This window comes from Phyllopteryx taeniolatus, chromosome 17 (genome assembly GCF_024500385.1).
Source record: "Phyllopteryx taeniolatus isolate TA_2022b chromosome 17, UOR_Ptae_1.2, whole genome shotgun sequence".
Lineage (NCBI taxonomy): Eukaryota > Metazoa > Chordata > Actinopteri > Syngnathiformes > Syngnathidae > Phyllopteryx > Phyllopteryx taeniolatus.
Window position 1 is genome coordinate 3409571 of NC_084518.1, and position 11878 is coordinate 3421448.

Below are 11878 nucleotides of genomic sequence, written 5' to 3' on the forward strand. Positions count from 1 at the left end.
AAAAATGGACTCGAAAACAGTGAAATAATTAATCAGGAGAGCAAAGGCACGCATAAAGAGAATAAACTACAACGTAATGCTCACCATAAAATTTATTAATTTGACATATAGTAAATAATTGAATAAATCTGTTATTAATATTAATAACAAGTGGGTTTTTTTGCACAATTGTCAAAAAAAATTAAATAAATTGTACCGGCATTACCAGATTACTAGCAATCTTTTATTGCTCAGTGACTGTTTTTCTCAATGTCTTTATGTCTCAAAAGTATTTTCTGTCAATTGACTGTCTGTGGTCGTACTAGAGCAGCTCCAACTACCGGAGAAAAATTCCTTGTGTGTTTTTATTGGACATTCTTGGCAAAATAAAGATGATTCTTGTCTTCAGTTCACTCACCCCCCCCAATATTCTAGGCTCTGCTATTATAAGTAGAAAGCACTTTAGTTGCGAGGCACAGGCTGCGTCCCGGGTCATCATGGTTAAAGGAATGCCCAACTCCCCATTGATCCGGTAGTATCAGGGGCGGGGTATACAGTTGCTCAGTTCCATGAGACAGGGCCGCCTACTGAAAACGGGCCAATTTCAGCGATTGTGTGTAAAGTGTCTATAATATTTGATCCTTGTAGTATTTTTACAAAAGCATGTCACAGACATGTAATTAAAACACCAGATAACTCTGTTAAATTGTGAAAAATAAAACATAAGGCTCCTTCAAGTTGTGAATTTGTTATTGTTAAAATAGCTCTACCAGCTCAATATGCATTTGAGAACAGTGATGTTCCTATCATGCGCAGAGTAAATAATATTTTACACATTTTTATGAGAGAAAAGTGGAATGAGAAAACATTGTTTAAAAAAATCCCACACACACAAAAAAAGACGTACACAAACAAAATACCATCTGTTAATTCATATCTCACAATAGTTGCACATGTCGCAGTGCTACACACGTCGAACTGTTGCTACATGCGGGCTGCGTTGTAGAGACAAGTTGCCACTGTGTCTACATTCAATTGAAGGAGTTTGGGAAAGCGTAGTGCAAGGTGACAAGTGGGGGCAAAAACTCTACTTGGCATCAATCATTTTGGTGAGGTCTTTAAAACTAGAAAACTATGGCAAATGACAGTGTATAATGCCTGCAAAGTCTTTTTAGAGACTACTATGACATCACTGATCGGCTCCACAAAAGACGTTTACTCCACGTCGCCATCGTGTACAGTATATCCGAATCCAAAAGCTGGTTTACTTTTAGCCTCTTTCACGATCGCACTATGTCAGACTACTGCAATCAAATCTTGTATTCCGACACCACCGCATCCCATCTTTTGCGATCACTGGGCTTTATCTTGTCAACTCGACACGACCGGATACACTCGTTACCATGGCGACGACGACAACGATGGCTCGCGCCAATGTATTGTACTGTGTTGGGTTCTGTCGAATCACGCTCTAAATTTTCGGTGTGTGAAGTCATTTAATTACAATAAAGTCATTACAGTAAGTTAGCACCCATTATTTCTGTCATGTTGTAATGTTGGTTTGACCAGACTGATTAGAATACATGGCCTGAAATTCTCTATTCAGGTCCTGTATATGTATACTTTTGAAGATACTCAGTATACAAGTATATACTGTAAATGAGCACGTCATAGTGATCGGTTATCGTTTTTTTTAAATCCTGATCGGCAAAAGCCTAATACATATAAACACATGCGGCAGCCCTGCTTGCTTGCAGTCCCTGTAGACGTGCCTGTTAAGTGTTAATCATATGAATTTGCTTACAGTAAATGTACTTTTAAATCATGTAAAGAACATTGAGTTTCCTTGTGTATTAAACGCACTGTATAAATAAAGCTGCCAGTGCCTTGCCTTGAGCTAACCGCCGCGAGTAGACAATATAAAGAGGTTAGGGCTGGGGAGAGGTTTAACCACTTGAAACATGGTTGCTAATAATATTGATTTAACTATTTCGGCTGCTGCAGGAGGCAGCTGCATATGTCCACGAGAATGACGGAAACACCCACCCACTCCAGTGGTGGACGTGACAACTTTAGGGAAATATTTATTTGTTAAAGTTTTCATTTAACTTTGTAAGACATGGTGATGGGCCTGGGAGCTCCCTGCACTTTCTGTTAGAATTTTAAACCAAAGATGGATATTTTCGAAGATTAAAAAAAAAAAAGTTGCAAATTTGAAAAGCTGATTAACATGATTAAAGGCATTAAAATGAAGTCAAGTGTCAGAGTTTTTATTATTTCAAATTTTGAGACCAATATTTTCCTCTGTTTCCTCAGTCTCCTTGACTACTCATAATCACTACTGGCACTGAAATAAACATGGGCCTATCACTATTATGTGAAAATCATTACATTGAAGGAAAAAAAACAATTCATGATATATATACAGCTGCACTAAACAAATAATAAATTAATCATTTTTCATTGCCAACAACACAAGTTCAGAAATTCAGAATGTAAATGTTATTGCACATTAACAACACAAAGAAATGCACTTTGTCATAATATGTCCATACTATAGTTTGATCAAGCGCTGATGTTTTTTTCAGGTGCATTAAATACATTATTCACCAACAAGCAAAAAAAATAAATAAAACACAATTCAGAACCAGAAATGTTGTTTTCCCAGTCATCACTGTGCATTGCTGATGTAATTCAACCTTTTTAAATTGTTACATTCACTTACGCTTCTGAATGTACACAAAGACGAACACCCCGTGTAAGCCGCAAGAGCGGCAGTATTGATAACCGATGTCGGTGGATCAATTAGCGATATAAAATTTCAATCTCCATATTTTGTCACACTCACTATTTCGACAACTAATTCACCGATCTTGTGTGTGATATTCTTTTTAAGGCCAACATTGTTACCCTCACTGTTGAAAGAAACTAAAAGCCCCTTTAAAAATGAGATGACATTAAGTGGTCAAACATGATGGCCAGTCAAGCAAACCACTAATGATAAATATAAAAGGATGCAAGTTCCCAGTTGGGGTCTTCTTCCTGATGGTGTCTTTTATATAACAGCTAATGAGAACAGGGGGAGAAGTGCAAATGGGGTGAAGTGCAGACTCTCACTTAGTCGCGGTTAATGGGAAAGATCTGAGAACCCCCAGAGTCCTTGCTGGACATGCTTTGAATAATGAAGGCTAACATGCAGATGAGGCAAACTAATGAGGCTTATGAATGTCTTCATGTATTCGAGCAATACGACATTGTTGTCAACTAAGTAACAATAATTGTGTTGATTATGTTACATGTGGTTTCAAGGTTACAAACAGTACCGGTACATCATTGTTCAGTGTTTTAAGTGTTGCACTTTACCTTTACTTTCTAGAGTGAGAACTCAGACTGATATTTGAATTTAAGGACAGAATTGCTCACAAAAACTTGGGGAATAAACGGATAATTAATGAAGCACTGACAAAGATCCTGGAGGAGTCCTGCAGTAACCGATTGTGGTTTCCAAATAATCCTTTGGGATGTTACCGGTACATATGCATCCATTTTCTGTAATGCATCCATTTTTCAGTGTTGTCCTCACTGGGTCACAGGTGAGCAAGAGCTATCTGAGCTGACATTGGGGAAGAGCCTTTCAGAGGGTTACACTCTGGAGTGGTTGCCAACCAACCACCGGGCACATATACCGACCGGTAGGGCTGCACGATTATGGCCGAAATAATCCCGATTATTTTGATCAATATTGTAATCACGATTATTAATCACAATTATTCCTCATGCTAGGGAAAAATCTTTTTATTGCACTAGTTTTTAAACAACCAATATGTAAGTTTTCAGTTCAAAATGAATCTTTAAATAAGAATAAATGATACATAATTTTAAAAAATTTACCCCCCCCAAAAAAAGTCTACTTTAGCAAGGGCTAACTGAATAAATGTGCTATTACAAAGTGCAATCACGAATTGCTACTTAATCTAAGAAAATACAGTTAATGCATAGAAGGCAATAATATTAGGCTGCAAGCACCAACTTTTCATTTGAAAATCCCTGCCACCAATATAATTAATTGTCAAGGATGGTACGCCTCCGTTGTTCTGCTTGACCATTGGTCAGTCGTACACGGTCACAAACTGCAAAGAACCCAACATTTTCCGTCTCTATTTACTCCCGTTTTTTGAAAGTTGAAGTCAAGACAACCGCCAAAACGATTGTCAAGTGTCTTACTGTGACACCCCGCCTCTCCGCCAATGTGCTGAGAGGACCAACTTCAAAATAAAAGCATCATATATTACTAAATTGAACATCAATGCCATTTAGGCTTTTATTTTGAAGTTGGCACCGGAGCGCAGTGGCTGACTAGGTTGCAGTGCCCGCATTTTAAATATCTAAAAAAATCGCAGACGATCAGGCTCATTTAATCGTGACAGGAAAAAAAATCACGATCAGGATTAAAACTCAATTTATTGTGGAAGCCCCATATACACCGGTATTTAAGAAAAATAAAAAAATAAAACAACAACATTCACACCTATGAACAATTTAGACCAGATTCCTTGATAAAGCTAACATTTATGTTTTCAAGCATGAGGAAAAACCTCCAAACTCAACAAACTCCATCCATCCATTTTCCTCCGCTTATCAGAGGTCAGGTCACGGGGGCAGCAGTCTCACCAGGGAAGCTCAGACTTCCCTCTCCCCAGCCACTTCATCCAGCTCTTTCGAGGCGTTCCCGGGCCAGCCGAAAGGCGTAGTCTCTCCGGCGTGTCCTGGGTCGTCCACGGAACACCTCACCAGGGAGGCGTCCGGGAGGCATCCGAATCAGATGCCCCAGCCACCTCATCTGGCTCCTATCTATGTGGAGGAGCAGCGGCTCTACTCTGAGCTCCTCTCGGATGACCGAGCTTCTCACCCTCTCTCTTTGAGAGCCCGGACACCCTGCGGAGGAAACTCACTTGTATCCGGGATCTCGTTCTTTCAGTCACGACCCACAGCTCGTGACCATAGGTGAGGGTAGGAACGTAGATCGACCGGTAAATAGAGGGCTTCGCCTTTCGGCTTAGCTCCTTCCTCACCACAACGGACCGATACAAAGTACGCATCACTGCAGACGCTGCACCGATCCGCCTGTCGATCTCCCGTTCCATTCTTCCCTCACTCGTCAACAAGACCCCAAGATATTTGAACTCCTCCACTTGGGGCAGGATCTCATCCCCGACCTGGGGAGGGCACTCCGCCCTGTTCCGACTGACGACCATGGTCTCCGATTTGGAGGAGCTGATTCTCATCCCAACCGCTTGGGAGGGTGTAGAGCTGGTCCACTGTTCCACGACCAGGACGAAAACCACAGTGCTCCTCCTGAATCTCAGATTCGACTTCCCGACGGACACTCCTCTCCAGCACCCCTGAATAGAACTTACCAAGGAGGCTGAGGAATGTGATCCCCCTGTAGTTGGAACACACCCTCCGGTCTTTCGCTGTCAAACATACGCGCACACACGCACGCATGGACACAAACACACACACATTTCTGTCCCCTCGCCTTAATGAAGTGATTTCCCAGAGGAGCTGTGAGGCTATGAAATTTTGACATGGCCTCTTTTTCCAAATGCTGGGTTGCAATTCTCCATAATGGCCAAAGTGAAGGAGTGGTTACAGCACAGCGCTGTGAAAGCAGCATCACAGTGACATGTGAAATGGAGGTGAAACCACATTTGGTCATCTGAATAAAGTGAAAGCGTCCAATAGAAAATGTTCACAAATATGCAGGAAATTATTTGTTTTCTCTAGCATTGGAAATCAATAACAGAACCACCAATTTTGCCGCTAAAGTCAGTAGTCACACAAACGGAATATGGCAAGCAGGCCACAGCATCCCTGTGTTTCTCATTGTAGAAGCTCCAGTCTACATAAAGTGCATCACAGTCCATATTTACGTCCACAAACATAATGAACACTCGAGAGGGAAGTAGAGCTGCTCGGCAACGCTGCTACAAAACACACTCAGGCCTTATTCAGATACTGGAACATTCGTTTAATAATAATTATCATACACCAACTGGACAGGTTTACAAGTAAAAGTGGAGGTCCTTATTTCTCACACACGACAGGATATGTTTTTCCGACCACAACTAGTCTAGTTTAGGTCGGCCGTCTCCAGGAAATTCACAGTAAACCATCAGGGCAATATCTGGTGAATGAGGAATACACAAACTTACTACTGTGGCTGTGGCAAGCAGCACTTGAGGTAAACATGCATTGTGTTTATTACACAAGTGGCTTTCAGCAATGAAAATGTAAGTGAAGAGTACAAGGGGTAATTTTGTGTGTCTTTCTTTGGTGCTACATTTTAGTGAGTGCATTTTTTAAGACTATTTTGGATGGTTATAGCATAGATCGTTTTGCACTTGAAACTACGCGAGTCCCAGGATGCACATGTCTGGAAACAATGAGGCCCTGCAACATATCACGGAATACAGATACAGTAATGCTCCACTGTATCACTGTTCTTGCTTCGCTGTCCCACTTTATTGCAGATTTTTATTACAGTTGTTCCTCTACTTTTTGATACTGTTTGTACAATATTTTTGTGTTATCCATTGCTCTCTCTCTGAATATATTATGTTGAGTTTCTTAATTCAAATCTTTTAGGACAATATATTTTCCCAAAAACTATCACGACAAACGATTGTATTGATGTTTTGATTACGTCACTGATATAGTGATATTAGAGCACAATAATTCAAGTACCGTCATTTGTCTTGTATAATCCAAACCAATGTATAACATCCACCCCCAAACTTCCATCCATCCATCTTCTACCGCTTATCCGAGGTTGGGTCGCGGGGGCAGCAGCTTTAGCAGGGACGGCCAGACTTCCCTCTCCCCAGCCACTTCATCCAGCTCTTCCGGGGGGATCCCGAGGCGTTCCCAGGCCAGCCGAAGGATGTAGTCTCTCCAGTGTGTCCTGGGTCGTCCCTGTGGTCTCCTCCCGGTGGGACGTGCCCGGAACACCTCACCAGGGAGGCGTCCGGGAGGCATCTGAATCAGATGCCCCAGCCACCTTATCTGGCATCAAGCACCTCACCTATGGTCACGACCCACAGCTCGTGACCATAGGTGAGGGTAGGAACGTAGATCGACCGGTAAATACAGTTCGGCGCTACAGCCGTAAGTGTAACTTAAAACTCTACTATGCAAAGCAAAAGCCATTTATCAACAACACCCAGAAACGCCGCCGGCTTCTCTGTGCCCGAGCTCATCTAAGATGGACTGACGCAAAGTGGAAAAGTGTTCTGTGGTCCGACGAGTCCACATTTCAAATTGTTTTTGGAAATTGTGGACGTCGTGTTCTCCGGGCCAAAGAGGAAAAGAACCATCCGGACTGTTATGGACGCAAAGTTCATAAGCCAGCATCTGTGATGGTATGGGGCTGTGTTAGTGCCAATGGCTCGGGTAACTTACACATCTGTGAAGGCACCATTAATGCTGAAAGGTACATACCGGTTTTGGATAAACATATGCTGCCATCCCAGCGACGTCTTTTTCACGGACGCCCCTGCTTATTTCACCAAGACAATGCCAAACCACATTCTGCACGTGTTACAACAGCGTGGTTTCGTAGTGAAAGAATGCGGTTACTAGACTGGACTGCCTGCAGTCAAAACCTGTCTCCCATTGAAAATGTGTGGCGCGTTATGAAGCGTAAAATACGACAACGGAGACCCCGGACTGTTGAACGGCTGAAGCTGTACATCGAGCAAGAATGGGAAAGAATTCCACCTACAAAGCTTCAACAATTAGTGTTCTCAGTTCCCAAACGTTTATTGAATGTTGTGAAAAGAAAAGGTGATGTAACACAGTGGTAAACATGACCCCGTCCCAGCTTTTTGGGAATGTGTTGCAGCCATAAAATTCAAAGTTAATGATTATTTGCTAAAAACAATAAAGTTGATCAGTTTGAACATTAAATATCTGGTCTTTTTTGTGTATTCAATTAAATATAGGACGAACATGATTTGCAAATCATTGTATTTTGTTTTTATGTTTAACACAACGTCCCAACTTCATTGGAATTGGGGTTGTACGATACTTTATGCAACACTTTACTGTGCTATTTTTGTTCTTGGTGTTATTCGTTTCAATGGGGAATGTCGATTTGAGATACGAGCGACTAGAGTTACGCTCATCGTAACTCGTATGTCAGGGCCCGCCCTGGCTCAATCCAGGTTTTGAAACACGTGCCGCTGTCATGTACTCTCTCGATCCACTTCCCCATATTTTGGCCCGTCAGCGCCACCAAACACACTCACCGAACATGAAGGCGAAATCGAAAAGTTTCACTCACCCAAATAAGCGCCGAAGCTCCTCTTATCAACGGGGTGTCCCGGTCGGACGTGTCCGTCAGCGCGCACACGCCAAACGTTCGTCCGGTCTCGCCTGCCCGGCTACGCGTGAGCCAGGACCGCCGGCTGCTGACCTCAGACGTGTCCCATGTCTTCACGACCCGGAATCCACTGGCGAAGGTGGAGACGGTAGCGAGCACGCGAGCGAGCGAGCTCGCCCCCACGCGTGCTTTGTCTCACGCTGCCCGCTGCACACGGCAAACCCGAACTTTGGCGATTGGCCTTCGCTTGGATCCACGGGTCCTATAATCCGCCGGGTTCCTTGCAGCGTCACTTGCATGCGCCGCTGTGTCATTTTTACTGCAGCCCATCGATGCCCTCTCTCTGTATGTAATGTAGCACGTACCTACTGTATATACTTCCCATTGTATGTCGTTTTGGCTAATCTGTGCATTTATTTGTGTGGAACGGTGGAGAGATAGCGCCGCTTCTGGGTACATTTTTATCACTACAGGGTTTCCTAAATGGTATCGATTGAAACGGATTCGTTCAGGTCAACCATCAACGGACCACGAGAAGTGAATACACTTAGCATTTATTTCTCCTATCATTTATTTTTTGCTGTGTTTGTCACAGCCCTGTTACGGATCAGCCACCGGATTTTTTTTTCATAAAGCCTTGCTGGAAAAAAAAATCATTTCTGATTAAAGAAATGTAAATTTTTATTTGAATACCAGTTTAATGTCAGTGTTACTCTGATTACAGTTACATGGTTGCAAATCGATGCTAATGTTAGCATTTTTGCTCAGGAGTACAATATATGCTAGCTGTTAGCTGGTCAGGACAAATGTATCTGCAGTGTATAATATAATAAAAAAACAAAACTTGGATTTTAATTTGTCTTTTCCTGTTTTTTTGCTTGAGTGACACACAATTATGGCTGAAAATATGTTTTAAAAAATAGAATACATATGGTCAGCGCAATTAGCTTGATGATGTCGTTTCTACTGAGTCATGTGCTTCACTATGTTTTCTCTACCTCTAGATGGCTACAAAAAAAAAAAAATTTAAAGGTTGTGTGTATGTTGAGAGACAACAAAGGCATTCTATAACAGAGAATAAGTAGTAGTTGTAGTATTAAAATGCGACAAAATAAGATTTAAATGATGTTTTCTGTTATTTTGTATTTCCAAAATTGGTGATCAAGAATGAGAGAAGAGAAGGAAGTCACTGATCAAGAGCTACTTAGTATTTTAAATTCCCCAATTTTCTGGAATCAGCACAGGGGGTGCCTGGGTGCCTCACAGTTCTGGCGATCGGGTTCAAATCCGACCTCGCCTGTGTGCAGTTTGCACGTTCTCCCCGTGCCTGCGTGGCTTTTCTCCGGGTAATCCGGTTTCCTCCCACATCCCAAAAACATGCATGAGAGGTTAATTGAAGACTAAATTGCCCATAGGTGCGAATGGTTGTTTGTTTCTATGTGCCCTGCGATAGGATGGCGACCAGTTCAGGGTGTACCCCGCCTCTCGCCCGAAGAATCAAACCTTGAGGGGGTCCACAGCGGGTCCCAAGCACAGCGTTAGCGGGGCAGTGACCCCCCCCCCCCCCCCCCTCCCCCAAACCACCACTGCTCAGAGTGGACAGTTCAAACGGGCTCTTTTTGAGACACTCTTCTTTCTGCGAAGGTTTTCTACGTGTGGAAGATGTAGTGGTCCAGCCAGAAGAGTTGTGCCAACTCGTCAGAAAAAGTTCTAGTTGAGAAGCATCACTTCCTTATTTTGAGAATAAACATCTCAATTGGTGCTTCTCTGGTCTTCATTCCACAACAAACGATGGAAACAATAACACCGTCAAGACATGAGCACCTTGAAGGGTCATGAGATACTTAAGAGGTGGTAAAATACCGCCTCCTGTTGGTTTGAATGGTCCACTGCATGTTTGCATTTGAACATTTGGTCCAATAGCGTAAATGAGCAGTTCATAAAACAGTTACTATTTAATCCTCTGAACTCACCATTGTATCTGCAAATTTGAGCTCAATCACTGGAAGAAGTCAGAAAGTAATGAAGCGTAACATTCAACTGTGCAATTTTTTTTTCAATGTTCAAGAATGCAAGCAAATGGCTATCATTTGAGATCTCAGAGAATAATCTATTTTACCTTTTGTCCCAGATGTTTTTGTTCAACATTTTATTTGTAAATGCATGCATTTAAAGAGCTTCCTCATACCGGTATATTAATGTATAACCTTTATTAGTCCCACAACAGCAACATTTGCAAACTAACTAACAACTACAAACAACCAAGTTCATTTAGGGCTGCGGTGGCATACGCTTAGCACTGGTGGACAAATATATTTGTAAAGCACTGTATGTCTTCAACATTTGATGAAATGCTATCTTTTAGTTTAGTTTTGTTTTATTTAAACCTAGAACACCAACATCAGCTGATTTTCCCCCACACAATTCTTGTCATGTGATTTTTATTTTTTTTTCCCAAGAGGCATGCGTTCGAGTGACTTTCACCCGATGTTAGTGATAGAGAGTAACATATTTTACGGGTGGGATTTACCCGATGTTAGTGTTTGTGTGTTTAAATCAGGCGCTCTTGGCGCTTTTCCAGGGAGACAACATTCAGGCCGGCCATATTCTCTGCCCAATTACATCCACAGCTGTCATCCTGTCACAGGCTTCGTTCCTCTGGCATGCCAACAAATGAGTAGCATGTAGCTAATGTTAATTTATATCTGCAATCGTTAGCTACGCAGATTTATTTTTTTCTACTAGAGTACAAGAGTACTTGTACAAGTGCAGTTGTAGGACTCAGAGAGAGGGGAAAAAAAAAGAAATGTCCAGATAAATCAGTAAAATACCCGACTGTTTTTTTTCCTGAAAAAAAGGCATTGCCTCATTGGATATAACATTGCATTTCAATTTCTATTACACATAGAAGAAAACGTTTTGTGAGACTTGTTTGCGTATATCACACTTCATGGGGTGGGCAGGTACCTTTTATTTGTACAAACATCAATTCCAATAAAGTAGGGACATTGTGGAAAACATAACTACCATATATCAACAACACCCATAAACGCTGCCGGCTTTTCTGGGACCGAGCTCATCTGAGATGGACTGAGGCAAAATAAAAAAGTTTGCTGTGGTCCGATGAATCCACATTTTAAATAATTTATGGAAAACATGGACGTCACGTCATCTGTGCCAAAGAGGAAAAGGATCATCGGATTGTTATCAGTACAAAGTTCAAAAGTCAGCATCTGTGATGGTATGCGGGTGTGTTAGTGCCCATGGGATGCGTAACCTGCACATCTGTGAAGGCATATTAATGCTGAAAGGTACATACAGGTTTTGGAGCAACATATGCTGCCATCCAAGCAGTCTTTTTCACAGACGTCCCTGCTTATTTCAGCAAGTCAATGGCAAGCTATATTCTGTATGTGTTTCAACCGGGTGGCTTCGTAGTAAAAGAGTGCGAGTACTACACTGGCCTGCCAGCAGTCCAGACCTCTATCTCATTGGAAATATGTGCCACATTATATG

The 11878-nt window shown here is 42.1% G+C and overlaps 1 protein-coding gene across 3 annotated transcripts in view; it reads right to left on the reverse strand.

The window, feature by feature from the left end:
* camkk1a (calcium/calmodulin-dependent protein kinase kinase 1, alpha a) overlaps positions 1–8812 on the reverse strand; it is a 60477-nt gene extending 51665 nt beyond the window's left edge. The window contains exon 1 of one of the 3 annotated variants that reach the window (XM_061752136.1): positions 8324–8812. The gene's annotated coding sequence lies outside the window, so the exon portion shown is untranslated. The remainder of the gene's footprint in view (positions 1–8323) is intronic. The other 2 variants (XM_061752138.1, XM_061752137.1) reach the window with 2 other exon arrangements.
* Positions 8813–11878: the final 3066 nt, after the last annotated feature.